This window comes from Polypterus senegalus, chromosome 1 (assembly GCF_016835505.1).
Source record: "Polypterus senegalus isolate Bchr_013 chromosome 1, ASM1683550v1, whole genome shotgun sequence".
Classification (NCBI taxonomy): Eukaryota; Metazoa; Chordata; class Cladistia; order Polypteriformes; family Polypteridae; genus Polypterus; species Polypterus senegalus.
In genome coordinates this window covers 277,033,184-277,049,832 of record NC_053154.1, presented here as the reverse complement: position 1 = coordinate 277,049,832, position 16,649 = coordinate 277,033,184, and the positions used below count along the sequence as shown (strand labels likewise).

The window sequence follows — 16,649 nt, the reverse complement described above, 5'->3', positions numbered from 1 at the left end:
ATTTGGTGGAATCTCAGCTTCCACCGTCAATGTTCTAAAGACGTAACATGGCGAGGATGCTTTCGAAAGTGCAGAATGCTGATGGGATACACTTCATGCCATGACAGAATAGCACAAATTTTAAGTTTGGCATTTTTGCTGCTTTGTCAATCTCTTGTCCATGGCATTTAAAATGAGAAACGCCTTCTCCGATCCTGGCATAAGACAATTCATTCCACCAAGATTAGAAGCAGCAAAGGCAGCAGCAGCAGCAGCTCAGTAGATGTACCCTGTGATTCTTCTCTAAAACGCGCAGCTAAACTGAAATTACACTCAATGTTTTTTTCAGAGGGCAGTGTCTGAGGTTGCCTGGTGATGACAACGCATGGATTTTCTGCTCATACGGTAAATTCATTTCCTGCTGCCTGAACACAAGGTGCTCATTGACCGGGAGCTGTTAGCGGACACATTGTTAAACATCAGCGTGGCGGATCATCCAATACAGGGGCAGCCCTTTACTTACAAGAACTGGTAAGTAGGACCTTTTCTATGGCTTTTATGTTAATAATTGAGCCTAATGGGAAAAGTATTTGAAGAAGAAAGTGATGGAGAAGTTAAAGCTGGCAAATCACTTTCAGAAGTTACTCCTAATGGGGAAAGACGGCATTCATTAGTACCTGTAGTCACCTCCTTTATGTTCAGATTTATTTTTAATAAGTCAAGGGAAAAAAAGACTTACTTTATTTTTACATTTTGTGACGGTGCAACATTTGCATCAGTGGTTATGTGCTGTAAAATATGTGTATTGTTATATACTCTAGCTTATACAAACCAATGTGGCAGCAGTATGGAAGCAGCTGTACTTTCTTATCAGAATCTTCTCTTATTTAATGTATCTGGATGGAGGCAATGAATTTGAAAACCACTTACTGATCATAAAATGCATGTGGTGTTTCAATAATCACTCCAATATGAGTTAGACTTTGTAAAGACAAGTGGCCACCTATATCAGAAATTCAAAGAACATACACAAGGCAATGACTTTTACTGGATTGCTAGCTATAAATCTTTTGTTAGACTCTGGTGTCCACTCAAAGTATTATTATTATTAATATTATTATTGTTATGATTATTATATTATTATTACAGAATAAAAACAAACAGGTTAAATGACCTACTCAGTGTTCCCCAGTGAGGTAGAAGTAGGAATTGAATGACTGTCTAAATATTTCTGTACAAATTTATTCAATTAACACAACACTAAATTAAACTGAGCGAGTTTGAGAATTTTATTTTACTACAGTTAATTAACCAAAGGCTTAGCTAACTAAGAGATGTAAAAGCAGCATATTTAAATTTGCATTTTATTTAAAGTGATTCTGATGTTGTATTTACATAAATACAAAACATAAAATAACATTGGGCAACACAATAATGACATACCAGCTTCCATCCAGGGGTGATTCCCACTTTGCACTTAATGCTGCAGGGTTAGACAGTGACAGCTGCAAAGGCAGAGTATAGCATGGATAGTGCAGTGGTTAGCTTCAGCCGATCTCTCCGACTGGACACCATCTCTGTAGAGTCTGCCTGTGCTCCCCAAGGTTTTCTCCAGGTATTGACTTTTATCCTACATCTGAAGACTAAATATAAGTCGGAACTTTTGTAATTTTAAACTGTCCTAGTATGAATGAGACTGAGTGTTCTGGTTTCAGCATACCATTTCAGGTCTTTGTGTCTTGTGTAGTCAGGACAGACTCCCGACAAACCACTAATGGAAACATCGTCATCACAAAAGGAGGGGATATACATGTTATTTGTGGCATAGTGGTTAGCAGTGTGTGCTCCACAGACCTGGGTTCAGTTTCTGGATTGATCAATGACTGTGTGAAGTTTGCATATTTTCTTAAGGGTTTTGCATGATCACACCAGGTCCTTCTTGCATCCATGGTAGGCCAATTGGTGATTCTAAGGCTGACTCTGTGTGTTTGTCTGTACTCTGAAATGGACTGGTGCATCATGAAAGGGTTCCGTCCTGCCTTCTTCCTGATGAATTTGCAGTGGGCTCTGATTGCCAGATATCACTGACTAAAACATGTAGTTATAGAGGATGAATGATTTACTGATTTTATTAAGTAATGTAGTGATGCTTCAGAATGCATAATATGAAATAAGCTTTGATTGAACTGACGGCACTTCAGTGCAATTTCCAGCCCAGCAATGGGCTGCATGGAGTTTGCAAGTTATCCCTATGTTTAAAAGGCTAATAGTATTTGCAGTTTTACAGACAGGATACTGTATATATACACGGTGGTCCAGATCTAATTATGCAATTTTTATTACGCTATAACTTACTAAGTTCATTACACAGAAAATCACCCGAAAAATCCCGGACCATCGAGAAGTGGGCGAACTGATGACATGAAGAATCGTCTTCGCGTCAAACTGGAATCGTCTCCACATAAATCAAAGTCATCCAGACGATCTAGCATCTGCATAGTTAGATCTGGACCACCCTGTATATAAATATATATATATATATATGTGTGTGTATGTGTGTGTGTGTGTGTGTATATACATTCATGTACCTCGGATAGAAGTCTGGCATTGGACATCCTGTAACTGTATTGTTTAAAGGAGAGGCAACGGAAGAGGCAAGGCTGAGGAGCTGTGACAGGAAGTGACATCAGTAGTCTTCTAGAGAGTTCTCCTCCCATTCTAGGAAAAACAAAAATTGTGTTAGAGGCTGTGTCACACCCAGATCTTCCCCTATTACTAATCCAGTTAGATCCAAAACCATGCAACATGCCCAATGATATCATGCCTGACAAAATGCTATATTTTATATATAGGTTGGAAGCATGCACTGATTCCACTGTTGCCACACCCTCAACATGACAAACCACCTCAGGATCCCAATTATGATCCAAGTGCCACTGTGCAACGAGTGGCACCTCAGCACCACACTAGTTCAGATGGAATGGAACAGTGTAAGATTTTTTTTTACAGTGGCTGGGATCCCAATCCTGACACCAGCACCCAACCTTTCCCTGTAATATGGAGGACCTGCTTGCAGGGCTGGATGCAGGTTAACATCATACCCAGGATGGAGCAATTGCATATACAGTGGTACCTCGGTATACGTCTGCTTTGGAATAAGTCCAACTTGGTATACGTCCTGTTTGGACACAAAACATTTTGCTTGGTATACGACCTTTGTTTGGAATACGACTCGCATGCTAACCTTGTTTACCTCTCTCGAGACAAAGCCACGACTGCCCACGAGCGTTAGTGCGCCAGTTGCTAGCATTCAGTGAACAACCCGCGCTATAACTCTCTGTGAACTTTCACGTGTGTGATATAGCGGATCCACAGCTCCTGTCAAAGTCCAGCTTTAAAATAAATAATCACCGCGCTCGCAGCTTGGTGAGGGGGCGTGGTGGTTATGTGGCTGAAGGTTGTCAGGGCGATTAGCGATGTGGGCGTTTCTCATCAAAGTGCACTTGTGAGGGACCGTCTGCATTCATGATTGTTCCTGGGGCTGCTTATCTTGATAAACAGAAGCGCGAGTCAGCTAGAAGGGGAGTAAAAAGAAAAAAAAGACGGGAGGTTGAGTGAGTGAGAGAGAGAGAGGGCTGCTTATCTTGATAAACAGAAGCGCGAGTTGGCTTGAAGGGGAGTAAAAAGAAAGAACGGACGCGAGAGAGAGAGAGAGTGAGCGAGAGCGCGCATGGATGAAGTGGCTGAAGCAGGCAGAGCGAAGGTCAGCTGCAAGTAGGGCGACTCCCCAGTTGGGAAGCAGGTACCGGGCTTCTTCTTGTTTGTTTGGTTTTTTTTTTAAAGAATACTTCCTGCTTTTAACTTCGTTGTTTTTAAGAAGACTTTTTTCTATTGTTTTTAACCTCCACGTTTCACTTCTGATTTTATGGATTATTTATTGGAACTTTGGAGACTGCACTTTAATTTGAACACCTTGTTTTGTTAATTGTTTTAATAAAAGCACTTTGCACTTTTTCACCATCCCCTTGCTTTGTTGTTACCGATGAGGTTAGCAGCGAGGCACATTACCGACGGTGTAGGATTCAAGGGCTCCCCGGCAGCAGATGGGAGCATACAGCAAACCTGCATCGTCACAACGTGATTTTGTGTTTTTTTCATGTAAATTTGAATTGATTGTTGAAAAGTATGAAGGTGGCATGCGTATCCGGGACATGGCTGTTGCATACCGTTTTCCGAGAACGACGGTATCTACGATTGTGAAAAACAAAGATGTTATTAAAAAGTAAAGTGAGGTCAAATTTTCATTTATTTCATCTAATTGCTTTTGTTTTTATGTATTTTAGTATTAAGCAGTGTTTAAATTATTTTATACAACCCCATCAATGTATAATATGCCAATAGCAATAGGATTTTTTTTTTTCATGGGAACGGATTAATCATTTTCCCATTATTTCTTATGGGAAAAATTTGTTTGGTATACGTCCTGTTTGGTATAAGTCAAAGGGTCTGGAATGGATTAAGGACGCATACCAAGGTTCCACTGTATATATATTGTGGAGACTGGCCCGGCCATAGACAGGCAGACACATTGGTTTCACCACACACACGTTTACTATACATTATTTACAATGTCCAAAGTGCACCACAAGCCCCACAAGTCCTCAAAGTCCTGGCCACAAAATGCCCTTCTTCAGACCGCCTCCTTCTCTCCTCTCCAGCTCAGTCCACTCCACTCCCGACTCTTGCCATTGTCTGAAGGGAGGCGGCCCCTTTTATAGCACCCAGATGTGCTCTGGGTGGGGTCTGGCAATCTTCCACGGACACGCCCCTGTGTGGCAGAAGTGCCGGCTGCATCCCCGGAAGCACTCTGAGTGTCCCCTCTCTTCTTCCCCCCATCACTTCAGGGTGTGGCGGAAGTGCTGAGGTCCAGGGCCGCTACAGGGTGGAGCTTCAAAGCTCTGTACTCATAGCCCCCAAAGGAACCAGGGTGGCCGACCCCACATGGTCTGGGGAAGGCATAAGCCCTCCTCCGGTCTTCTTAGGCGTTCCGGCCGGGTCGCCACCCCAGCCATCTCCGACAATATAACTATATATAAATAAATATACATAAATATATATTGTGATGCCTGGACATGTACAGCCACCATAACCTCAACACAGACAGGCAGGACACAGGTTCAGCACACAACACACACTTTTATTTACAGATGGGGAGTACTTTTCTCTGCTTCCCACAGCACAACACAGTACAGCAAAGCAAAGCACCAACACAGTCCTTTTGCCGCTCCTTCAGTCCTCTACACAGGCTTTGTCCTCTTCCTCCAAACTCTGGCCGATGACTTCTCATGACTGGACATTTTTATAGGGCACCCGGAAGGACTCATGATGCCCAACGAGCTTCTTCCGGCAGCACTTCCGGGTGTGGTGGAAGTGCTGCCGAATAGGGTCCCTGGGTTGAGTTTCCATGCTCTTGACCCTTGGCCCTCTGTAGGTCCTTCCATGGTCAAGGGGTCCAGGACGGGTAAAAGTCCTGGCCGTCCACCACAATATATTTGCAAATCTCATAAACCCATATGTTATTCACAATAGAACATAGAAAACATATCAAATGTTTAAACTGAGAAAGTGTACCATTTTATAAAAGTTTGGACAGGGCCATGTTTACTACTGTGTAGCATCCCCTCTTCTTTTAACAACAGTCCGTAGACGTCTGGGAACTAAAGACACCAGTTGCTGGGCTTTTGGGGGGGGAATGTTGTCCCATTCTTGTCTGATATCAGATTCTAGCTGCTCAACAGTCCCAGTTTTCTTTGCCATATTTTTTGTTTCGTGAGGCAGGCCAGTTCAGCACCTAGACTCTTGTACTACGAAGCCATGCTATTGTAATAGATGCAGTATGTGCTTTAGCATTTTCTTGCTGAGATATCCAAGGTCTTCCCTGAAAGAGACGTCATCTGGATGGAAGCCTATGTTGCTCTAAAACCTATATATACCTTTCATCACTGATGGTGCCTTTCCAGATGTTCAAGCTGGAATTCCATAGGCACTAATGCAACCCCATACTTTAATAGATGCTGATTTTGAACTTTTTTTTTGAGTGCTGATAATAAGCAAGATGGTTCCTCTCCTCTTTAGTCATGAGGACGCAGTGTCCATATTTTTCAAAAAGAATTTCAAATTTTGATTCATCTGACCAGTTTTCCACTTTTCTTCAGTCCTTTTCAAAAGAGCTTTGGCTCAGAGAAGACAGTGGCATTTCTGGATCATGTTCACATATGGCTTCTTTTCTGCATTTTAAAGCTTTAACCTACATTTGTGGGTGGCACAGCCAGCTGTGTTCACAGACAATGATTCCTAGAATTGTTCCTGATTCCCCACAGTGATTTTCATTACAGAACCATGCCTGTTTTTAATGCGGTGCCACCTGAGGGCCAGAAGATCACGGGTATCCAATAGTGATTTACAGCCTCGTCCCTTACACACAGAGATCTCTCCAGATTTTTTGAATCTTTTGATGACATTAAGTACTGTAGATGATGAGATTTTTATAGTCTTTGCAATTTTGCTTTGTGGAACATTATTCTGAAATTTTTCCACAATTTGAAGATGCAGGTTTATTGCAGATTGGTGAACCTCTGTCCCATCTTTACGTCTGAGAGACTGTGCTCTTTTTATACCCAATCATGTTACTGACCTTCTGACAATTAAACTACTGTAATTAGTTGTAAAATGTTCCTCCAGCTTTTTCTTTTTACTACCATTTACTTTTTCAGCCTGTTGTTTCCCCGTTCAAACTTTTCTGAGATGTGTTGCTGCCATCAAATTCAAAATGAGCTAAAAAGTTTAACTAAATGGTAAAATGGCTCACTTTTAACATCTGACATGTTTCCTGTTTTATCGTGAAGAAAATATCGGTTTATGAGATTTGCATATTATTGCATTCTGTTTTTATTTACATTTTACACAGCATGACAACCTTTATGGAATTGAGATTGTATATATAATTTGTATATAGACATAAAGCAGATATGAAAAAGGTTTGAGGCATATCTGTGACAGCATATAATGAAAATAAATTGACAAAGAAATGATCAGTTCGCAAAGATAGCAATGACGTTTTTTTAGACAAGAGTCCAATGCAGAACATAAACATTACATTCCGGACAAATGGGATCCAGAAAGGAAGGAACGGGTCCAGGAGGACAGACAATGGAACTGACATCAGAGATGGGATTGGCTGACGGTCCTCCATTCTGCAGAGGGAGGAGGAAAAAGCAGGTAGTTAGCATTGCCAGAGCCCTTAAGCTGGAACGCAAATGCATACATGTATTCATATACTGTATATATTGTGGCGGATGGCTGGGGATTCCTGGAAAGAGGAAGGACCGAGAGAGGGAAAATACCTTTCCCGGGACACAAGAGTGAAGCTGCCCTGGCATAGCGGCACCCGGATAGGTCCCGGAGAAATGAACTGCAGCACTTCTGCCACAACAGGAAGTGCTTCCGAAACAAGAAGCAGGTACACCCGGGGTGCTTCCGGGTGCCCATGCAGCACTTCTGCCACACCAGGAGCCATTTCACTGAATTCGGGGAGCCGGAGTCAGGAGGCAGAGGACAGAGCTTGCGAGAGAGTAGAGGAGGCAGCAGTAAAGAGAAAATAAAAGAAAAGGTAAAGAGAAAGGAAGAACTGAGCATTGTGAGTTGGAGCACTGTGTGCTGCTGTGTAAATGGTGGAAGAGAATAAAACGTGTTTGGAACTTGTGAGTCTGTGTATCTGTACGTGTCAAGGCCGATTTCCCACAATATGTAATGACCTGGGGTTGCAAGAGACAGAGGAATGGAATTATCCTCTTAACACTGATTGCTGGTAAGTGGCCTTAAAAAGGACCATTGGTATCTTCAGTGCTGTCCCCACCACCACTCAGGTCTTCTGCAGTGCCACACACTTCCAGCTACTTCTCCCTTTGTCCCCTTCATGCTACCCAGCACTGCCTCACCTGGGGTCAGAGGCCACCCGTATGGCACACTATATTCCCCTGATTCTCAGAGCTGACCCAAGTCCAGTGTCAAAATAGATGGCCTGGCATCACAGAGGGGGTGACCAGAAGACCCTTACCCAGCTAAGAGGTCAGTATAATGAATGGACCAAGGGAGGCAGTCTTCCAAGGTTGTATGCTTTCCCGATACTTTAAGTAGCAGTGTTCTTGGACAGGTACACACAGCAGGGCATGCTGGGAACTAGGTCTGTCAAATTATCCAAAAAATAAAATTCAAATGTTCAAACAAAAAAATATATTTTTGAATATATTCAAACTTCAGTTAATGATTCTTGGTGTTAGGTGTACATTTGTACATGCTTTTTATGTACTTTATTATTATAATAACGGATGTAGCAGCAGCCACAGCAAGATCAAACATCAACAGCAAAGAAAAATTGTAGCGGTACTTGGGCAACTCTTATTTAAATACAAAAGCATCAAACTCCTGAGCAGCTGCACCCTATAAAGTGGAAGTGTCAATACCGTTGTCTCGTTTTCAAGCTCGTATTGATGGTTAGGTCCACAAGTTTAAAGCCGCTCAGCCTATTAGGCACAAACACACGATCCTTCACCCCATCAGTCTACTCCTCTTATGGAGGAGCCTTGCACCTTTACTAAAAGTGCTTCAGCTGGGCTCAACCCCAACCCTGTTTCCCATTCCTCACAGTCGCCTGTGCAGCAGAAAGACACGTCACAATACGTTTGTAGTACAGAACACCTGTTAAGTGCTACAAACGGGACCCGCAGAATATTGTCAGAAATGCTTTATGTTTTGCGGTCACAAAAAAAAAAAAAAGTAAATATGTAAATAATGATGTTGCAGAGCACAGTGTCAGCATGTGAAGCTTGTAAGGATTTAAGGTCCGGTATGTGGCTGCTTTAATCACTCGCTGTCCTGACAAGGATCACGAGGAATATGGGTGAGCTAAGAAGGCCCTTCAACCTGCAGGGAAAAACTTGGGGTTGGTGGCAGAACTGGCACTCTATCCACCACAAAAAAGCCTCACACTATTCCATTCCATCTGCACTAGTGTGGTGCTGAGGTGTCACCCATTGCATGGCTGCACTCGGGTCCTAATCTGGTCCTAATAGACAGCGATAGGGTAACTATTAAATCGTGACATTCAAAATATAAAGCCAGTCAGCACTATTGGACTCACCCAGAAAATCAGGATCATCACCGTATCAAGTCAGGGTCTACACAGTCTGTCTCCTTTTTCCTTTAGAGATACAGCAATATTTTAATAAAGATGGTAGGAATAGTTTTAATAACACCAAAGTGCTTTAGGCATTATGGGTAACCAGCAGCCATATTAGACAGAGACTTATTCTGGGACATGATGTGTTAGCTGGTATGAGACTGTTTAAAGTGGAGATTTTAATGTGTTGTAATAAAAGGGAAATCAGAATTATAAATTATTTTCCATTTGCTTTAATGAGAAGGTCTTAGCATTAAACAACAGACAGGCATCTCAGGTTTAGAAGAAAATGGGATAGAATCAGATATAAGATGGCACTTTTAGATCACTGGAGAAGGATTTAGAAAAACTGCTCTCAGTACACTTGTGGATCAAAGTGCATTGGAATGGGATACACAAAAATGTTATGAAGAGATTTAGCTAGAAGTTTTACTAATTAAGATAACATGCAAACCACTCAAAATTATGAAAAGGCTGATTGTGGAAGTGAAGAGCAAAAACAGATCAGTAATATAATGCAGCTTTGTACAACGTGTCTGGAGTAACTCAATGCCAAAATTATTGCAGGTGAAACAAACTACTGTTCTTTTATAATCTAATGCCAGCTTTTACCTTTGAATAAGATCTTTTTTTTTAAATAAATTTGAATTATATTTGAATTGTGACTGTTGTGATGTGACATTTTGCATATAAGTTGATAAATATTTTGTATGTCTTTATTTGTAACTTAAGCAAAACTAAGTCAGGAAAGTGAATTTTACGACAGAGTTGGGGGAAGTGCTTGAAACAAATGTTTCTCTGCTAGAGTCTCTCTCTCATCCCCCATTCAAAGTCGGGTTGCCTAACTGCCAAGCTTTATCTGAACAAAATGGTTTTGGGGGATGGCAGGTGTTAAGATGTTCTATTCCCCCATTGGTCTGAAGTATGGCTGTTTGGATCTGGCTTGTATCAGAAGCCTTTAAGTACCACAATGTCCTATTGGCTCTAGGGGTTGGAGAGAACATCTATAAATTAGCTTGCTTTACTCACTCTCTCTCTCTTACCAAACTGATCTATGAACTGAAAGGGCAACACAATGAAGAGCACAGCTCGACAGCCATATTGAGACAGGCATGCGGCCTGTTCTGAAGAAAGCTGACCTCAAATGATGCCTTAACTAGAGAAATTTTAAATAACTACAAGTCTGTGTGCCACCTGAAATTATACATCACCGTTTATCAGGTTGTATGGTTGCCAATATTCAAATGTACTTTGCATATTGTTATTATTTATGAATATTATCAATAATACATTATTTTATGTGTAACTTAACTCCTGCTTCTCTTTTACTACACCTAATTTTCTGAGGTTATAGATGTAGGAGGGAATGTGGGGAGCAGTTATATACTATAATACCTTATAAACAGTGGTAAGTCAGTGAGATTTGAGGCATTCTGACAAAGGCTACATATTAATAATACAAAAGGGGAAAGTAGAGTAAAATATTGCTCTACCAAGACAAAACAGTGACATTCAATCTAACTGCCCTAATGGGAACTGTAGTTCCATTCAGTAGACGCCACCAGCGGGAGCTACAGTGGTTGGCTATCCCTACTTGGTGGGGCTTCCTCCTGACTCATACTGTAAGTGCTTCTTCTGTCCAATATCCTGGCACTTTAGGTACTCCCAGGTCCTGCATAAAAGGGACCTCCTGATCTCAATCATTAAGTCAGTGGCGGGAAAGGAGAAAGACAAAGCTTGCCTGGGAAGAGTGGAGGAAGAACTCCAGAAAAGGAATTGTGTGTATGGTTGGAGAAAGAAACCTGTACAAGGTATACTGTAAAATAAAAAAATCTGAACCCAGGGTTGTTGTCATGTAATTATATACTGCAGTGGTTCTCAACCTGTGGGGCGGGCCCCCCAGGAGCATGAAGTACCAAAAAGGGGGGCGCAAAGATGTGAAAAAAAGAAAACAAGAATCAAAAATATGAAAAACAAAATCTGTTGAAACCAAAGCAAATTAACTTAAACTACATTCTGATACTAGAACAATAAATATATAGTTAAATAAATGTTGATAAAAGTTGGTAGGTATAATAAAATATCCATCTACATTTCAAAAAAACGTTATGGGGGTGCGATTAAAACTGTTATGAAAACTCGGGTCGCAAATACTTAAAGGTTGAGAAACGCTAATATACTGTATAGGTGTGGCACATTTGCTAGCATTTTCAGGGAACTAAATTCAATTATTATCTGACTGTCTGCCTATACAGAGTCTGTGTGTGCTGTTACCATGTCTGGTTATTACACTGGCTACTCCACTTTAGTCTCATGTCCCAAACATGTGACTGTTATTGGATTCCTCAAATTGGCTCTGTTTCATTGAGTGTGTATTTAATGTTTGTGAGTGGCATTTTCTTTCCAGGTTTGAGTCGATTCTTCTAGGAATTTAGCTAAATCCTATAATAGAAACAGCACATACAGAACATGTTTGGATGGGTGTATATATATCCATGGTTGCAAAGTTGTTAGTGTGGTTGCCTCACAGCCCTGGATACTTGTTGTCAATTTCCTGCACTGCTATTACCTGTCTGTTTCTGCTCACATCCCATGGAGGTGTGTGTGTTTGGTTAATTGCTGTCTCTAAACTGGCATAGTATGACATAGTATGAGTATGAACACTTACTCTGCAGAGGACGAGCTTTCTGTCCTGGGCTTGCACCAGAGTTTCTGGAATAGACTGCAGCTCTGCATCACCCTTTAATGGATAAAGGATCAGTAAATACAGTGGCTGTATTGAAATTAGATAGCAATATAGAATACAGTATTAAATGTTGTAAACATTATACACATAAATTTACATTCAAAATAAACTCATGTTTATACTTAATGTTTCATTTATAGTGAATGTATTTGTCCATTCATCTATTTCCAACAAATTTCATTCAGTTTAGAGTGGCAGGGATTTTTGAGCTTATCTCAGTAGTATCAGGTGCATAAGGCAAAAGCGAACCCTAAATGATGTACCAGTCTACTAAAAGGCACAATAACATCCAGACTCACACTCACATGGTGCTACCTCTGTCTGCTGATCTTTGGGATGTGGGAGGAAAACTGCACAGTGGCTGTGCCAGGGTACAAACTCGAGACCCTGAAACAGTATGGCACCCTTTGTAAAAATTGTTTGTAAATTGTATCTATTACTTATTTTGTTGATGATTGTGAAGACCGCAACAGCAGGAGAACAGCCTTTGCCAATTTTCGTAAAGCATTCGACTCAGTTGATCGAGCTGTTCTGTGGGACATCCTGAGGGTTTGAGGAATCCCCTTGAGATTGTTAGATATCATGGCTGGTTTATACACTGGTACTGTGAGTGCTGTGCACAGTGGAGACAGGACCTCTGTGTTTTTCCCAGTTGATTCTGGGGTTCGTCAGGAGTGTATTCCTGCTCCTACTCTGTTCAATGCTTATATGGACTGGGTGTTTGACAAGGTCGTGGCTTCCAGCGGCTGTGAGGCATCTGTTGGTGAAGAAAGATTCATGGATCTTGACTTTGCTGACGATGCTGTGATCTTCGCGGAGTCAATGGAGGCTCTGATCGGTGCTCTTGAGAGTCTGAGCGAGGAGTCTGAGTGTCTAGGCTTGTGAGTGTCCTGGATAAAAACCAAGATCCAGGCCTTTAATTACCTCTTGGGCACAGCAATCAGGAGTGTGTCTGTTTTCGGAGAGAGTGCCGACCTTATCGAGAGGTTTACTTACCTTGGCAGTGACATTCATGTCTCTGGTGACTCTTCCTTTGAAGTCAGTAGATGGATTGGGAGAGCATGGGGGGTCATGAGGTCACTGGAAAGAGGTGTGTGGCGCTCCAGATATCTGTGCAAAAAGACGAAAGTCCAAGTCTTTAGAGTCTTACTGCTTCCTGTCTTGCTATATGGTTGCGAGATATGGACGCTATCCAGTGACCTGAGACAAAGACTGGACTCCTTTGGTATTGTGTCTCTCCAGAAAATCCTTAGGTACCGTTGGTTTGACTTTGTATCGAATGAGAGGTTGCTCATGGAGTCCCAGATGAGGCACATTACCTGCATTGTGAGGGAGCGTCAGTTACGGCACTACGGCCATGTGGCGCATTTCCCAGAGGGTGATCCGGCTCGTAATATCCTCATTGTTGTCTGAGTCGCTGGACCAGGCCAAGGGGTCACCCATGTAACACATGGCTGTGGCAGATAGAGGGTCATTTCCAGTGGGTGGGACTGGACCGCGTGTCTGCCTGGGGGGTTGCCAACCGGGATCCTGAGTTGTTTCGTCATGTAGTGGGTGCGGCAACACACTGTACCAGTGCATGCTCCCCAACTTGACTTGGCTTGACTTGATGATTGTGACTTATACACTGATTTTGCTGAATATTTGCTGAAATGAGTATGTTGTGATACAGTACAGAGTAACGGGGATTGTGGAAGAGAGGTGAGAAAGAGAGTGCAGGCAGGGTGGAGTGGATGAAGAAGAGTGTCAGGAGTAATTTGTGACAAATTTCAACAAAAATGAAAGGGAAAGTCTACAGGACGGTAGTGAGACCAGCTATGTTATATGGGTTTATATGGGTTGGAGACGGTGGCACTGACCAGAAAGTAGGAGACAGAGCTGGAGGTGGCAGAGTTAAAGATGTTAAGATCTGCACTGGGAGTGACGAGGATGGATAGGATTAGAAATGAGTACATTAGAGGGTCAGCTCATGTTGGATGGTTGGGAGGTAAAGTCAGAGAGGCAAGATTGCGCTGGTTTGGACATGTGTAGAGGAGAGATGCTGGGTATATTGGGTGAAGGATGCTAAGGATAGAGCTGCCAGGGAAGAGGAAAAGAGGAAGGCCTAAGAGAAGGTTTATGGATGTGGTGAGAGAGGACATGCAGGTGATGGGTGTAACTGAACAAGATGTAGAGAACAGAAAGATATGGAAGAAGATGATCCGCTGTGGCAACCCCTGATGGGAGCAGCTGAAAGAAGAAGATTTAAGAAGTACTGTATCATATGATAACAGTTTACTATGGACAAGCTTCTTATTGCACACTTTATTATCTTATATATAAAGCTTAATGTGGGTGTTTGTGTGTTGTGAATGGTGGCAAGGAAGCAGTTGGTGAACCACTCTAGTAATCCCATTTAATTCAATTAAAACGTCAACAATAAACAGGTAGTTGCATATTAATAAGAATAACTTTGAACTCAAAAGACACTGAAACAATGTCAGCCTGTTGTGGTTTATCTAATGTTGTTTGCTCTATAAGTTGCACTGCACTCTGCTCCTGATCGTGATAAAGTCGCCTCCATTCTTTCTCATTGATTATAACAGCGGAGTGACCGTGAGGGGGACTCATTAATGATATCATGGCCGCTTGTGCATGCCCTCAGTGGGCATCTTCTCTGAGCTGTAGAGAAAGAAGATGATACCATTAACGACAGAGGGCCCTCTTGCACCAAAGTGGCATTGATTACCTTGGTCATGCGCCACATGCATGCATGGCAGTGTGTGTTTCTTCAATATATAATTCCACAATAAAATTTTGCACACATTTCCCACTTTGTCAGGAAAAGGCAATAAATTACTTTGGAACTCAAAATTTTGACCCTGGGGGTATGTTTTCCAGTTTACTACTGTGAGTTTTAAGAACAGGATATTTTCCCAGATTTTGAGTACTGAAACAAAAATTTTGTAGGGCACAAAATCCGAGAAAGGTGCTGCCTTATATTTGAGTGATTTGTCAAACATAGTTATTTTCAAAGAGAAAAATATTTCTTATTGAATTTTATCAGTGTTTATTTGTTTTTTTGTCAAAACTATGCCTCTTATGAAAAGGATTGCAACTGGAAAAGTTCTGCTACCAAATAGATGTCAGATAATTCAGTTTTAAAATTACTTTAATTACTTACAACAACAGCTCCTGCTGCTATTCACTTTACAGTGAGCACTGCGGGTGCATCGCTTGATGATATCTAAAGGCTAAATCCAAAGAATTTTGGTTTTGCTTTCCCTCGTTCCTTCTGGATGCTCTGCATTGGTGAGCCGCTGCAAGAAGACCAATATTTTTACTAGACAGCTAAATTTCCAAGGTGAGGGTGAGGGTAAGGGAAGAGTGTTTTTAAGTTTTATTCCCATTTCTTAGACAGACATGAACACCTGTTAGGTTTGTCATGCGTACTGATCACTAGCTGTGTAAGCCCATGCTGTAAAAGGCCTGGGTTCCAACAAACTATTGAAATCGTCAGTGAAAAAACTGAAATGCGAGTCGGTGGTTTTGTTTTGCATACGTACTCACTCCCCTTGTCTATCAGCGGTTAAGCGAGTTTCTCTCTCCTCTGAGGTTTTGTTTTGCCAGTGTGTTCGCCTCGCATGTGTATTAGCGGCTAAAAGAGTTTGTGTGTCGTCGGTGGTACAGAGTCACTTTCTTTCAGCTTCATGCTATAGTCTCGCATTTCTAGGCCGGACACACAGACACACACACTTCCACGTATAGACATTTATATATAAGAGTAGCAGGATGGATTTTTAATGGCATTTGTCTTCACATATATTTTGGATAATTAGTGCCCATAAGACAGTCATGGTCATTTTTAAATCCACATAATCCAGTTTAGAGTCAAAAGAAGAAATCTTAGTCCTAAAGTAAAATTTGGAGCACCCCATCTTGGTTACAACAATCAAAAATTTTTACTTCATGCTGTGTTTTCCCGGTGCTCTTCTAAGATTTGGTGGTCCCTTTTTCCATTTTGCTGTAAGCTTCAACTCATAAGCAACTGTCACTAAAAGCTGTGCAAAAAAACATCAGCTATGGGAAAGGATGAAAATATGAGATCTTCTCAAATAAAGGGCCTTGCACCACCTGCTTGGGTGTCCCTAGTGGGGCCTTGTAATCTTGTGGCCCACTCGGATAAAACCTTGAGGATGAACATGAATGCTGCATCTCACTCATTGCTCTGCTCTTACCTATTTGCCTCTCACCAGATTGCCTTTAATTTGCGAATAGGGTGACCTTTTTGCCTTGGCCTCCGTATTTTTGATATAAAAGCATTATGAAAGGATTTTTTCAAAGTATAAACTATTACCAACATTTTCATGCCACTGTATACATCTTTCCATCAGCTATTTTTATACGACAATGTGCCGTAGGGTTCGACAAAATAACAGAAGCAGCTAGCAGTATATCACTTTCCACTGCAGGAGCATTTTTCAGGAACCAAGAACGTTTTAAAAACTCAGAAACTTTTGAAGCTTTCCCATAGCAGGAACTCAGGCCATTTATAATTCCGGGTACTTTTTTAGATCCTACTCCCTATGTACTATCATGAGTCGGCTTGGGTAATAAATTGTTCTGATTGGTTGACCACAAGCAATAGCACCATCTATCCATCCATTTTCTAACCCGCTGAATCCGAATACAGGGTCACGGGGGTCT

At 41.7% G+C, this 16,649-nt stretch overlaps 1 protein-coding gene across 1 annotated transcript in view; it reads left to right on the top strand.

Moving 5' to 3' along the window:
* Positions 1-291: 291 nt before the first annotated feature.
* Positions 292-16,649, top strand: part of LOC120542500 (neurotensin receptor type 1-like) — an 89,433-nt gene continuing 73,075 nt past the window's right edge. The window contains exon 1 of the mRNA XM_039775015.1: positions 292-510. The gene's annotated coding sequence lies outside the window, so the exon portion shown is untranslated. The remainder of the gene's footprint in view (positions 511-16,649) is intronic.